The sequence below is a fragment of the Molossus molossus genome, unplaced genomic scaffold (genome assembly GCF_014108415.1).
Source record: "Molossus molossus isolate mMolMol1 unplaced genomic scaffold, mMolMol1.p scaffold_m16_p_1, whole genome shotgun sequence".
In the NCBI taxonomy this organism is placed as follows: Eukaryota; Metazoa; Chordata; class Mammalia; order Chiroptera; family Molossidae; genus Molossus; species Molossus molossus.
Window position 1 is genome coordinate 36,700,006 of NW_023425344.1, and position 14,372 is coordinate 36,714,377.

At 46.2% G+C, this 14,372-nt stretch overlaps 1 protein-coding gene across 3 annotated transcripts in view; it reads right to left on the reverse strand.

The window, feature by feature from the left end:
• Positions 1 to 14,372, reverse strand: part of SCFD2 (sec1 family domain containing 2) — a 394,530-nt gene that overhangs the window by 55,113 nt on the left and 325,045 nt on the right. The window lies entirely within an intron of this gene.

Consider the following 14,372-nt stretch of genomic DNA (forward strand, 5'->3'; position numbering starts at 1 on the left):
AGAGGTGATTAGAAGTCATGTAAAGATAGGGATCATGAAAATCAATCTCTCACACACACATACATACACACATATATGTGTAGATATACAAATTTTTATTTAAAATTAAAACATAAATGTCCATTTTTTCCCACTAATCTTTTGAGGAAAGACCCAGGTCTTTGAGTATTGTCTGCTGATGAGGGTTCTTTCTTTCTTTTTTTTTTTTAGATCAGTTATGTACTATGTAGAATTTCCAGTTTTAGTTCATTTAAAGAAGAACAAGACATGAAAGACACCTGTAGCACAATCGGAGAGCAGAATTCTTTTAGAATGTTTTTTTCCTACAAACTTTGCAAGCACCTTCTCATACCTAATTCAAAAGCATTTTTATAATGCTTTACTGAGTCTTTCAATTTGATTTTCACTGAAACAATTTTCTTTTACATTCATATTTCATCAGTGTGTAAGAATATTTAATTAAGGTTTGCTACTTAATAACAAGTACAAACCTGGCATAGGCAGGTTTGAAAATAAGCCCAGAGTCTTGGGAATTGAGAGAGCAGATGTGTCCGGGCACATGGAGCTTGGAGCCAGGAGGGCTCAGAGTTTCTGTATTAGTCATTCTGTTTCCTGGACGGATTGTAAGATGTCAGTTATTCTGGAGAATGGCTCATGTGGAGGCTGGTTGAGAACATATAATACATAACAATATAACATATAAAATTCACATTCACTATAGTATAGTGTAGTATAGTGTAGTGTAGTGTAGTGCAGTGTAGTGCAGTGCAGTGCAGTGCAGTATGTATGGTATGGTATGGTATGGTATAGTATAGTATAGTATAGTGTGGTATGGTTCCATATACTACACAGGCTATTTGCATGTGTCAGTAATCTAATGTTTAATGACCTAGTGTGACTTTTTAAGAAAATCTTTTTTATTTTTCAATTACAGTTGACATACATTATTTAGTTTCAGGTGTACAACCCAGTGGTTAGATATTATATAACTACTACATGCTCATCCTAATATATCTTGCACTCATTTGACACCATACAAAACTGTTAGAATATTAGTGACTATATTCCCCATGACTATTCTGTGATGTGACTTTTAAGTCCCTCTAATCTAAAAGAATCAAGTCTCAGTGGTCAAACAACAGGTTCGCAGGGCTCATGTCCTCATTCATTGCAGAGTCCTGATCTGCGCCACACGGCAGGGGCCCCTCGGCGGCATGGAGGTGAAGACGTGGGTTTGGATGAGTATGCTAGTAAAGCTGGCTCAGCGAAGAAAATCAGAGTCAGAGATGTCCAGGTGAGGCTGCAAAGGACCCAAGGCGGCCCACTTTCTGAAGTCCCTTCATCAGATCCCATGACCCCTTGGTTCAGTGACCCCTGCTCAGTGTCTTGCACTGTCCCAGCCTGTGGCCTATAGTTGTCGCTCAAATCACAGGGAGGAAAGCGGAGGGATGGCAAGCTCAGCGGGGCAGGGGCGCTCCCTGAGTCCCTGCTGCTCTTAGCCCAGGGCCTGGCTCACAGAAGGTGTCTGCTAGACAGTCTTCCAGCAGTGAACGGGGAGCACGGAGGAGTCGCAGGAGAAGGAGTTGAGTCAGGCCAGCATGCTGTAAGCAACAGCGCTGATTCTTGAGGAATAAACTATCTCTGCAGGAAATTTCAAACAAAGAGCTCCAGATGCTGCTGAGCAATCGCAGCCTTCGTGCTAAGTGGATCACCTCCCAAAAAGGCTTCTTTAGAAGAGCAACCTCAATTGGCCCATAAATTCTGGTTTTTTCTTTAACAAGCAAAACTAAACTCTACATGGTTTAGGTATGCTTGGATATGAGATAAAACTGTTTTAAACAGGAAGAGAATGATAAATATGAACTTCAGTAAAGTGATTACCTCTGGGCAGGGGTGGGTGGGTAAGGACAGGGTGATAGGTTCATGGGTGTTTATGATATAATTTTGCTTTATAACACATATATATCATATAATCTTTTAAATGTATCACCTGGCATCTTAAAAAAAATGTAACAACCCCCAAACCGGTCACACTACTTTTTAAGCCAACAGCAAAGCCAGCTTTCTAACACAGCTGAAACAAGGAAGAAATGACAGCTGAAATCTATTATTATTAGGCAGGCTTGGGGTGTGTGGTGGACGTGGAAAGACTTGTTCAGTCACAAGAAAATGTGACTGCCCAGGATTCTAGCCCAAGACCCGAGGTTTTTGTGAGGAAACGTGGGGAAGCCTACAGGAAGGAAACTGGCAGGCGTATGCTTTTGAACTCGCATTTTAAATGTCAGGGTGCAAGGTCAAGGTGGCAGCGAGGCCCAGGCAGCAGGACACAGGCCGTGGGGCGAGCAGCCCCCTGAAACCTATGCTGTTTCAGGAAGCGTGGAGGAGGCAGCAAGAAACACAACACTGGGTCATGGCAGAAACAAGGACACAGCCCCACGTACTTTGAAACATTTCTCTCCAAAGTAGCATTTCTGATTGCCCTACTATACTAACATAGTTCCTTCATTTTAAGCTTTTATGTGGTTAAGTAAGGGAGGCATCAAGGACTTGGTAACACTATTGTGATACTGTAGTATCACATTAAATAATACGATTTTATATGTTGGTTATTATGTTATCCTATTAAATCAGTCTAGACCACCTTAGACCAGGAGAGCAGGAGGTCAGCATTCAGAAGAACTGAAATACCACGTTTGAGGCTATTTCTTTAAAAAGGTAGGCATCGGTTTTTGAGCGGTTACATAATCTCCTGTCATTGGGCTCTCGCCATGGGAAAATCAGGTCTCTCTCACAGCATTTTGACTTCGGGTTCTCCTGTCCAGGAGTGAAACCTGCCACGGGTGGGGAAAGGCCCACACAGCCACTTCACGAGGTCCTGTTCACAAACCTTCCCCTTCTTGTCCCCAAGGAGGTGGCACACAGCTCTGGCAGTAGTCACAGACAAGCTCCCAAAGCCAGGAAATCCCACTACGAGTGCTTCCTAGCAGGGTGCTTGGTTTTATCCTGTTGAATTAATTCTATTGAATTACAAACTTGCCATTTATACTATAGTCCCCTTTCAAAGTGTGTTGACATTTCTGGTGGTTCTGAATAGCTTGGCATGGTAGCTGGAGGACATCTCAGCTGACATGAGAGATTACCTGCATCTGGTTGTTTTCAAACGCTGTCAGGTGGCAGAGCACCTGGGAGCCATGCTGCACCTTCTAGGGCACTGACAAAATACTCCATTTGATCTCACTTTGCAGACCGGGGGAGCAGCAGCCTGCACTGTGTGCAGGGAAGGCATCACCGCACACGGCCATGGTCAAGCACAGCGGCAGTTTTTATGTTAACGTTTGCTCACTTCTTGCTTGTTCTTTTCGGGGTGCTACAAAAGCTGAAGCAGCAACAAATATAAGAAAACATAGAATGGCCCTGGCCGGTTTGGCTCAGCGGTTAGAGTGTCGGCCTGCGGTCTGGAGAGACCCAGGTTCGGTTCCCGCTAAGGGCACGTACCTCGGTTGCAGTTTGTCCCCGGCCCTGGTTAGTCGTGCGGGTGGCAGCCACTCGATGTGTCCCTTTCACGTCGATGTTTCTCTCTCTCTCTCTCTCCCTCCCGCTCTATCTGTACAAAAAAATGGAAAAATGTCCTCTGGTGAGGATAAAAAAAAAAAAAGAAAAAAGAAAGAAAACGTAGAATGGATGTAAACGTGCAGTGGGAAAAATCTGATCTTCTTACACTATTTTTCACTGCCTTGCGAAGAGACTGCCATCATTTGATTTTAGCAGGGGACAGTGTCCCCTGGTGCATAGTTTCAGAGCCAATGAGCCAGTCTGGCATTCAGAGAGACGGAAATAAAGCCCAGATGCTCTTTCCACGGAGAGTCCTTCCAAGACCTGCTAGGGGCTGATCCCGCCTGTCCTCGGGGAGTGTGCCTGGTGTGCCACCCCCTGCAAGCAGCCCTGCACCCGCCGTCTGCACTCTCTGCCCTCCCTGCTGTCCCATGCAGATGCCCGTGTGCTGGGGGAGGGTGGCTCTGCCTGATGCAGCTGCCGCGGAGGCCCCCAGAGGTCACCTGGAAGGCGTCCTGGAGGTGCCAGCGAAGAACGAAGCTGGGAAGGACCACATCCAGGCGCAGTATTTCTGCTCCTGTCCGAATCTTAGTTCAGGTCTCGTGGCTGGTTTAAAAAATAGTACCAAAGGTCCGTGGCCCATGAAGGATTTTTAAGAGAAAAGGTTGTACTTTATTTGAGAAATGCCACCAAAATTGAGTGTGGAAATAATATGTGTCATTTCGGGCTGTGATGTGTCACTGGGAAATGCTTTCTTATCCAAGTAACAATGAATAAATCACTCAAGGTTTGGCCTTTCTACTAATGATACAGACGTGTGCTATGGCTAATTGTCCACTGTCGGGAAGGATGAAATCAGAGGTCCAAATTGTAGCATCTTTAAAGGCCTTTCGCACTCCTGGGCCCTTCTCTGCCTCTGGTTCTCACTGTCACTTAGGGGAGTTCTAAAGAGGGTAACAGTCTTCTCTTTTCCATTATGTTTCTTGAGCCCCAGCTGCAGTGAGCTTATTACCATGAGGTTTGTAAGTACGGAGGGACAGTCGTGTCTTTTTATTTACATTTTTAGGAAAGCTAGGTGGTTAGAAATATGGGATCATTTTCTGATCTATTTGAGAACAAGGAAGGACAAAAGGGAAGCTTACTGGCCTGAAGTCCCTTTCATCCCTTTTGTTTCTTGAAAGAACAGAAGAGCAAATGGGGTTTATATTTCTTCCAGTAGCAGACAGATCAAATGAGACCCCCGCCCCCCTTCTCCCAACACACACAAAAATCACCCTCTGCCTCGGTCTAAGGTTCCCCCGCACCTGCCGTTGTAAATCTCCATTGAACCGAGTCAGCATGGCTACACTGAAATACAAGCTCCCACTCAATGAGGCCTCTTATCTATCGCTTTTCTGTATTTTCTTTTGGAGGCAGCGTGGATCAGTGTGTGGGTGAGCCGGGCCTGGTTCAGAGATGGGACGGGGTCCAGCGGGGGTTGCCGGGGCCCATGGCATGGGGGAGAAGGGTGAACGTACACCTTCTTTTCATCCTCTTTGCTTCTTTATCAGGCAAGGACGAGCCTTGAGGGTGGACACCGCAAACAAAGGCAGAGGACCAGGAAAGCTTGCAGGGAGCTGCCTTCCTCCTGCACTCAGGGGTCCGGAAGGGGCAGGAAGGAAGGCGGCTGACCTCCCTGCACCTGACCCTACGGATGGAGCTGGCTTCCTGCTGGGGTGGAGAGAGCTGCCACCTGCAGCCTTCCAGGCCCTTCTTACCTGTCCCAACCCCATCAGTCTTAAGCTCCTACAAAGTCTCTCACCCGCCTCCTTCCACCTTTGATGGAGGTAGCTACAGGGCCGTTTAAACTGTCAACAGAAACAAATTATCACAGTGTCTTAAGGTTCCTAAGCTTTCACGTGCTCTGGGCAGGGACATTCTTAAGCCCATAGCTGTTTTCACAGTTACTCTATGTCCACCACATGTTTTGGAGGGTGATGTGGGGGGCCCTGGACTCAGAGCTGAACTCCACCCCCCACCCCCCCACCCCAAAAGGTGGGTGGGGGGAGGGGTTGAAGAACCGGTTAGCTAAGCCAGCTCTCTGATCTGAAGGCAGAATATACATTCAACCCCGGAACAAAGTCAGTTTCTTGTTTCGCTGAAAAGGCAAAGGAGTTGGGAGTGTCTTTAGAAACCAAAACTCCAGAATGGTTAGAATTTATTTTAGGCTGCCACAAGGGAAAGACAGAACGACCCACCCAGATCATCCAATTCTCTCCTCAAACACCAGCCGACATCTGCCTTCATTTCTGCAAGTGCTTCCTCCCTCCGGGTGAGAAGGTTGTGTAGCAGCTCAGGACTGGGTTGGACAAACAGTCTGGTCACAAAGGCTTCACTGTGAGCTCATAAAGCTGAACAGGTCTCAAAACTGCAAGGGGTTTGGCACCACATTCGGGACCAGACACTCAGGAGGTGGTCAGTAAATCTAATGTGTGGTTAGATTCAAAAGGTGTAATTGTTCTGAAAACAAAAAGCAAAAAATAAACAAAACCCCCAAACTCCATGGAGAATTGTTGGCTATGGGCCAGGGCTTTACGTCTGAGGCAGCTGTCTGGTCAGTTGGTTGTGAAAAGCCTCAGGGACTGACCGAGGCAGGAAACCTCCGAAGCAGCAGTTCCCTGAAATGGCCACTCCAGGGGCTCCTGAACGGTCCCAGGCACACACGCCAGCACGCTCGGAGCTCCCGTCGTGTGCTCAGCACGTTACACGTGTTGTTTTAGCCCACTCTGTGGAATGCATGTTCAGCAAGGGTTGGAGAAATGCGTAAGGATATAGGTCCCAAGGGTGGTCACAGTTATATTGTTTATAACGGTGAAAAACTGGAATTAAATTAAACACCCATCAATAGGAGGGCAAACATGGATGTGTTTGACCTACTATTTATTGACAAAAGAAGATGCCTGTACTAGATTAAGTGATAAGAGGAGATTGCTGAACAGGAGGTATACTACATATGCTCTGTAGGACACCTACATTATATGTTTTGAGATATATACACACACACACAGATATAAATACACACACAGTATATGTATATATTCCAAACTGTTAATAGTCATTATTCCTCTAGAATTCCATTGTCCAGTAGAACTTTCTGCAGCGATGAACATGTTCTATATGTGGTCTAACATGGTACCACTAGCTACAATGGCTATTGAGCACTTCCAATGTGGCTAGCGTGACTGAGGAATCTCAATTTTAAATTGCATTTAATTTTAATTAACTTAATAGTTACATGTGGCTACAGTGTTAGCACAGCTCTAGAATGTAAGCTGAGTACAGACAAAGATCTTTGTTTGAACTATTGATGTATTTGAACCTCCTAAAGTAGTGTTTGTATCTGGCACATATAGGTGGTGCTCAATGATCAGTTATTGAATGAAACAATACCTATCAAAGATACCTAGCAAAGGTTATCTCTGGAATTATGGGAGACTTCCACCTTCTACCCTATGTACTTTGGTTTTGTTTGATTTTTCAAAAATAAGCATAAAATTTCAGTTTTAGATTAGCTACACAATAAAGATACTCCAGTTCTGAAACGCAACAGACATCAATTTCATCCTTTCCTTTTCCATGGCTGCCCAGAGTACCACTCCCTTTAGCCGGTGGGGAGAGGCTGGCCCCTGGGCAGTGGGGTAGTTTATTCCTGGCTACCTGAGCTGACCTTCCCCAAGTGGACATTTCTGAGCACCACCGCTGCACCTGCCTAACCCTGCCACCTCATCCCTGATTCATGGCAGGAATCAGATGCTCACTTTCCTTTTTCACCCTTCAGCGTGGTCTTCAGGGTTTCCATACCTCTGAATAAGGTTAAGAGCAAAGTCTATATTTCTAATGGAGAGGAAAACCTGATGGGAAAGACTGACTCCGCCTTTAGTGTGGGTTCAGGTACATTCTGCTCTGTGATTTACAGGGTCAGCCCTAGCCCTGCCTTCAAATAAGACCCTAAGATGCCGATCCTCTTCCCCCGGCACTCTCGAGTCTGTTTGCTTTTCTGAGTCCTGCCAACACGCACTCAGTTCTCCCACAAGCCTTGGCGAACACTGCCTGGCTTCCGACATCAGGCTGGCCCTCGGCTCCTGGCCCGTCTGCTCTGCACCACCTGACTGGGGAAGCTCAAGCCCCTTTGCTCCTTTGCCTTCTGCCTGGTGGCAGCCACAGGGGTGTCCCCAAGCTTTAGCTTTATTAGCCCTTTCTTGATCGCTTTTATTCTGCCCTCTCTGTGTCCTGCCTGTTCCATTATTCACTCAGTCTTGTCCTGTAAGTTAACTTTAAATCAACTCACGTATGTATTAGTTCTATGTAAGCTGATCTGATGGGCTAATATTTACTTATTTTAGCATGCATCAGAAAACACCTAACTGTGAAAAGAGGAAATTCAATGTTGGTCAAGGCAGCTTTTAAGAGAAGGAAGTTCTCTTATTATTCCAAGAAAGGAATCAAGGATTAGGCTGGATTTTAAATTTCATGAGGTTAGAGCCCATTCATTGATTCACTCAACAAATATGTACTGAGTGCCTGACATGAGGCACGTTCTAAGAGTGGGATACAACAGCAAACAAAACAAAAATTTCTTCCTGCATCAAACTTCCTTTGCATTTCCCCACTATGCCTGAAAATGATGATAGTTACATTTATTGAGCACTGATCGTGTGACAAGTACTACTGTGAGTACTTTATATGCATTACTTCAATTAACCCTCAAAACTATCCTGTGAAGTAGGTGCTCCCACCATCCCTAATTCACAGATGAGAAAAATGAGGCACAGAGAGGTTGAGTAACTTGACCAAGGTCACACAGCCAATTAATGGCAGAATCATACTTTGAACCTAGGCAGTCAGGACCCAGAGCCCAGACTCCTTTTTTTTTGTTGCTTGTTTGTTTGTTTGTTTTTGTTAATCCTCACTCAAGGATGTTCTCTCCATTGATTTTTTTTTTTTTTTAAGAGAGAGTGGAAGAAAGGGGAGAGGAGGAGAGGGAGGAGAGAGAAAGAAGAGAGACAGAGAGAAAGATGGATGTGAGAGAGACACATTGACTGGTTGCTTCCCACATGGGCCTCAACCAAGGCCGGGGATCGAACCTGCAACCCAAGTATGTGCCCTTGACCGGGAATAGAACCCTTGACCCTCCCATGTGTGGGCTGACACACTAACCACTGCCCCACTCCAGCCAGGGCCAGACTCTTTAATGTTACATTTTTACCACAGCAGGCAAGCAATAAACAACTGAGTGATCATGATAAGAAGTAAAGCATAAACACAGTAAAATAGCCCAAATTTAAACAAACAGCCAGGAGAAGGGTCAGTTTAAATTATGGCAAACTTAAATTCTAGGTTAGTTTTGGGGGAAAATGTACTTTTATTACCCGCAGGTGCATACTGAATGTAGGCTAATCTGGTGATCGGTGTCTACTAACAAGCAGGGGCCCTACACCCTGTTGTGATGGATATTCACGTCTGGACTGCAACTCTAGGGCCCCACAGCCAATAGCTAACACTTAATAGCCTTAAAATAGTCTGTTCTCTCGAGAAGGCTGCCCACTCACCATTACAATCTTCTTGATTTTACTCATTTGCTCACCAGTCCTCAAAGTAACTTCAGATCTCATGCTACTTTAATGTCAACTCATCTTAAGCAGCGCTGGGGTGTTCACATGCTCAACAACACCCCAGTTCCCTTCCTGCCGCGTGGTGGTGTTACACGCTTCCCTGGATAAGGTGGAATGACCACGGGGCTCACAGTGGGGGATCAAGTATGAGTGTCAGTGACATGTGCCGCTTCTGAGGGGCGCCTTCACAATCCGACATGCAATTTCCCACTTCCGTCCACCTGTCGCAGTCCTCACGAAAGGCTGTCTGACAGCCCCCAGAGACCGGAGGGGGACAGAGTGCAGAGAAAAAACAAAGCATTGTTGTTTTAAGCCACTGAGATTCTGGTGTTGTTGGTTATTAGCCCATCCTAACTGATACAAACACCAACCTTCCAAATTCTGGATGAATAAGAGGAAAAGAAAGAATCTATATAGCCAATTAGAAGGTAAATGAAAACAAACATTGACCTTTATTGTATTTTAGATATTTGCATGTTAAAAACACCTAACCTTTTCAGCAGCACTGAGCAGTAGGCACTATGTCCATTTTACAGACGCGGAAACTGAAGTTCGGAGAGGGAAGGGGAGTTAGCTAAGGTTTTATAGCTAGTAACTGACAGAGGTGAGTTTCAGATTCAAGTCTGTCTGAAACCCGAGATTGTGCTACATTGTCTGCAAAAAGCATATGCAAGTAGGTTACTCTTGGACCAAACAAGAGGTGGGAAAGACAGTCAGTCATTCAGAAAACACAGACAGCATGCGTCCTCACGCTGCATCAGGCACCGCAACAGGACCCTCAGAGGGAGCAAGAGGCTGCGGCCTCTGCCTGCAGGAGCCCAGTCTAGCGTAGGCTGCAGACAAGTGACGTGGCCATTTCAGTACGGGTCAGTGAGCTACAGGCAGGGCTAGGAGGGGGTGGGGCGGGGAGTATACTAGAAGCCAGGGAAAGGGGGGAAAAAACTGAGAAGGAACAACTAGGAAAGCAAATGAGAAATGATGGCCAAATAAAGATGTGTCATTAACGTCATTCTCGTCCTGCTCAGGTTTGCACCCATTTGGTAGGAATGTGCCATCTGCCTCACCCTGGCAAACACTGCTGTGGTGCCATGCTGCCACTGGCTGATGACACCACAGACAGAAAGCCAGGAGAGGTGCTCCACCCTGCTGGTGACAGCAGGCCTCAGTCCAGTGGCTCAGGAATTCAAACTCAAGCAGGGAGCACACATTCCCAGGTGGCTGCCACCACAACTCAGGAGGACTGAGGGCATTTTGCTTGCTGGTCTTCCCTACCATTCTTCTGAGACACACACACACACACACACACACACACACACACACACACAGAGTAATTGACTTTTTAGAGAGAAACATCCTTGTGAGATCGGCTGCCTTCTGCATACCCCTGACTGGGCATCGAGCCAGAAACCTAGGAATGTGCCATGACTGGAAATCAAATTGGCAACCTTTCAGTGCACGGGATGGTGCCCAACCCCCCGAGCCACACTGGCCAGGGCTTCCCTACTTATTCTGGACTTTTTGACATATTCATCAGACCCTGCCCAGTGCCTGCCATGGAACAGCCAATCCATGCTGATTGGTCTCCTGACAGCGAACAGAAGCTCTGGAGGTAGAAAGGCGTCTAAGGAAGTTTGGAGACTCCTGAGCACCAACAAGTCTGAGGTCCTTGACAACCGGTATCGGACCTCAGAATGACGCAGGCTTCTCGCAGTCAGCCCTGCAGGTCTGAATTCTGAGCTGCAGAAAGAGATCCCTTAATTTCTTGGAAATTAAGAAATGAATGGCTCTCCTGGCTGGAAATACTTCAGAGACACATCCAGGCCTATGAGGTCTAGGGAGGAAAAGAAATCCTACTTTGGAAGTTAATGGCATAGTCTTGGTCTTTGAGTAATTTAACAACTTAACTCTAGAAGGGTCAACACATCGGGCAGATTTGAGGACGACGGAGGAGGACTCTTGCAACCTGGAGATTCCAAGAGCAGCTAGAAAGAGGCACGTAGAGGAAATAATAGGGATCATAAAACTGCTCTTATGAGTTTAAATTTCAGAAGGGCACTTAGAATCCCTAAGCCAATGATCTCTGAGGCTCAGACTGGGTGCAATCTGTCCTGTGGCAATGGGCAAGGGGCTTCTTGTCGTAGGAAAAGGACTAAGGAGGAGCAGATGCAGAGTGATAGAGAGTTGGGGAGGGAAGGGCATGTCAAGTGGTGGAAAGAGAACATGGTGCTCTCTGGGGGTAGAAATGGGCACGTTCCATGGGGAGGGGTGGCGAAGAGCCTCCGGCATGCTCTTCCCTGTTAGAAATGTCCTTCCAGATCCTGCACCTGGCAAATGCTGCTTCTCCTTGATGCCTTTCCCAAGTCATCTCCCTCGCTCTCCCCAGCCCCTGGTCAGCAGTTACATTGCTAAGTTCTGGCAATTAGTTTCACACTCCTTCTAAGCACCATTCTAGAAGGCTACTTCCAGATGACTGAATTAATTAAACGTATTTATTAAGTACCTACTACACTAGCTGCAGCTTTTAGGAGATGCATCTATGAACAAGGACAACATTCCTGCTTCAGGGCTCTTACATTCTAGTTGAGGAGACAGACAATAAACGAACAGACATGTGAGAAAATAGACACATGGCAGATAAGACACCTTCTTAGCTTCCTTTGGTGGCTGTTTCTGGACAGCAAAACCTAGAAAACTACACTTTGCACTCCTTGGTTTCTTGCCCAGTAGCTTAGACGCTCCCCTGCAGTCCTCTCAGAGACCCCGGAACACGGTGTCGGGCACCCTCCCACTGCGCTGAGCCTGCTCCATCACCGGACAAGGAGCCCACACGTCAGACACTCACACTGGCTCACGTATCTGGCGAACATAAGGCACACACCAGCGCCTGCTGAATGAATGGCTCCCGCGGAGACGGACTGCGTGCTGAAACAGAAGGCCTGCCGGGGAAGGGTCAGGGACATTCAGAAAGGCAGGTCATGGGGGCAAGTTCCTGACCGGATGGAGAATGTCAGAAGGCCACAATAATGCTGGATGCCAGGTAGCTACTGCTGGCTCTTCAGCAGGGCGCGCGTGATGGAAACAGCATGCGAGCAGACATGTTTCCAGCATCTAGGTGTGGGAGGGGCCAGTGCACAGAAAGTGGGGCGAAGGGGTAAAATCGCAACTTGTGGCAGAAAAGTGGTAGCCACAGCAAAAGGACAGCGAAGGGCAGAAGCTGTAGCCGATTTGGCAAGCGACGGCTCAGTGCGGGACACGGAGGCCGTGGGCCGTGGGCGTGAGCGGCGCTGGAAAGTGCGTGTTAGTTAGAAGGAAGCTCGACATTCGGATCCAGTGCTGGTATCTGAGAGCAGTTGGGAGCTGATCTGGAGAGATGTGCCCATCTTGGCTGATGATCCTGACTCAGGAAAGATAGAATCATGTGGCTGTTAGGACCACGGGCTCCTGGGCCGGGGAGACGGGTGTGATTTCTGGTTCTGCCACGCACTAGCTGAGTGGGCCTAGACAAGTTACATAAGCTTTCTGGGCTTCATCAATTAAATACGGGTGACAATGGTACCTCCTTCAGAGGGCTGTCGAGGGGAGTCACGAGTTAGTGCTCGGAAAGGCTTGACACCCTCTGACACAGTGAAAGGTAGCTGCTGTTTAGTCTTTAGGTAGGACTCTCACTGAGCAGCGTCTCAGGGTGAGGGGCAGGGACAAGGCATTTCCCTCTAATAACCAGTACTCAGAGCAGGTGGGCCAGTGGCTTGGCCTGGGAAGTACTGTAGCTACCCTGGGCATTTTAATGCGCGATTATTCCTTATCAAAATGGGATATATATATATAACAAAGCTTAAGACAGCTTGCCCAGTCGGGATGGCTCAGTGGTTGAGCATCATCCCATGGACTGAGAGGTCCCGGTTCGATTCCCAGTCAGAGCACGTGCCCGGGTTGTGGACTCGATTTCCAGTGGATGGCGTGCAGGAGGCAGCCGATTGATATTTCTCTCTTACATCAATGTTTCTATTTATCTCTCCCTTTCTCTCTTTCTCTAAAAAAAAAAAAAAATTAATAAAAATATTTTTAGAAAGACACAAAAACAAAAATGATAGCTAAGGATATGACCCACATAAATCTACCATGGAAGGGAAAAGAAAAAAAAAAAAATCCAAACAAACACAGAAAGCATTAAGCAGAATGGAATTTAGTATTATCTGAATTTGACATTACCCTGCTGCTGCTATAGAAAATCTGACATGGTCCACAGAGTGAAATCAAAACAAAGGTGTGGGAGCAGCCCGGGGCTTCAGGACCGCGTGCCTCTCCCAGGGAGGCAAGCAGCCCGGCTTCTCCGGCATTAGTGATCAAGAGTGAGCCTTACAGGATGTGCTGAATTTTAAACAACTCATATTAAAGAAACCATGGCAGTCACTCACAGCTTTTTAAAAGTCCCTGTTGCAGATAGGCATTGGGCTTATCCATTATGAAAAACAAAACCTAGTATAACAGGGATGGCATGAAGAGAGACCCTGACCTCACACTGCAATGGCTCTATAAGACTCATCTGGGCTTCTTTGTTCCTTCCCAACCCTAAATATGCCTAAAATAGAACTGCAAGGGAGGAGGGATACACACACATGGTACACCTTTATTTTGAGCCCAATGAGAACATTTTCTTTACCAAACAATACAATGAAATGAGAGTCTAAAAATAAAAGCTCCAAATTGTCAAAATGTCAATGGTACAGACAATTATTCAGCAGGTGAACCATTAGAAACTGACAATAATAATATGCACTAAAAATATTCCCAATGGGCTTTATTTAGTAATAGATAACACGTCCGAAATTCTAAACACATTCTGTCCCTTTTAGCCGTGTCTGAATTAATATAATGAAGCATAAAATCTCTCAATACTTATTTTATGTCAATTTACATCAACACTGAGTATCTTTTTTTCTAGTTACAGTTGACAGTCAATATTATATTAGTTTCAGGTGTATAGATAGTGGTTAGACGTTTATATAACTTACAGAGTGATCCCCCTCCCCATAAGTTAGTACCCACCTGACACCATACATAGTTGTTACAATATTATTGACTGCATTCCCTGTGCTGTATTTTACATCCCTGTGACTATTTTGTAACTGCCAGTTTGTACTTCTCAATCCCTTCACCTTTTCACCAGCC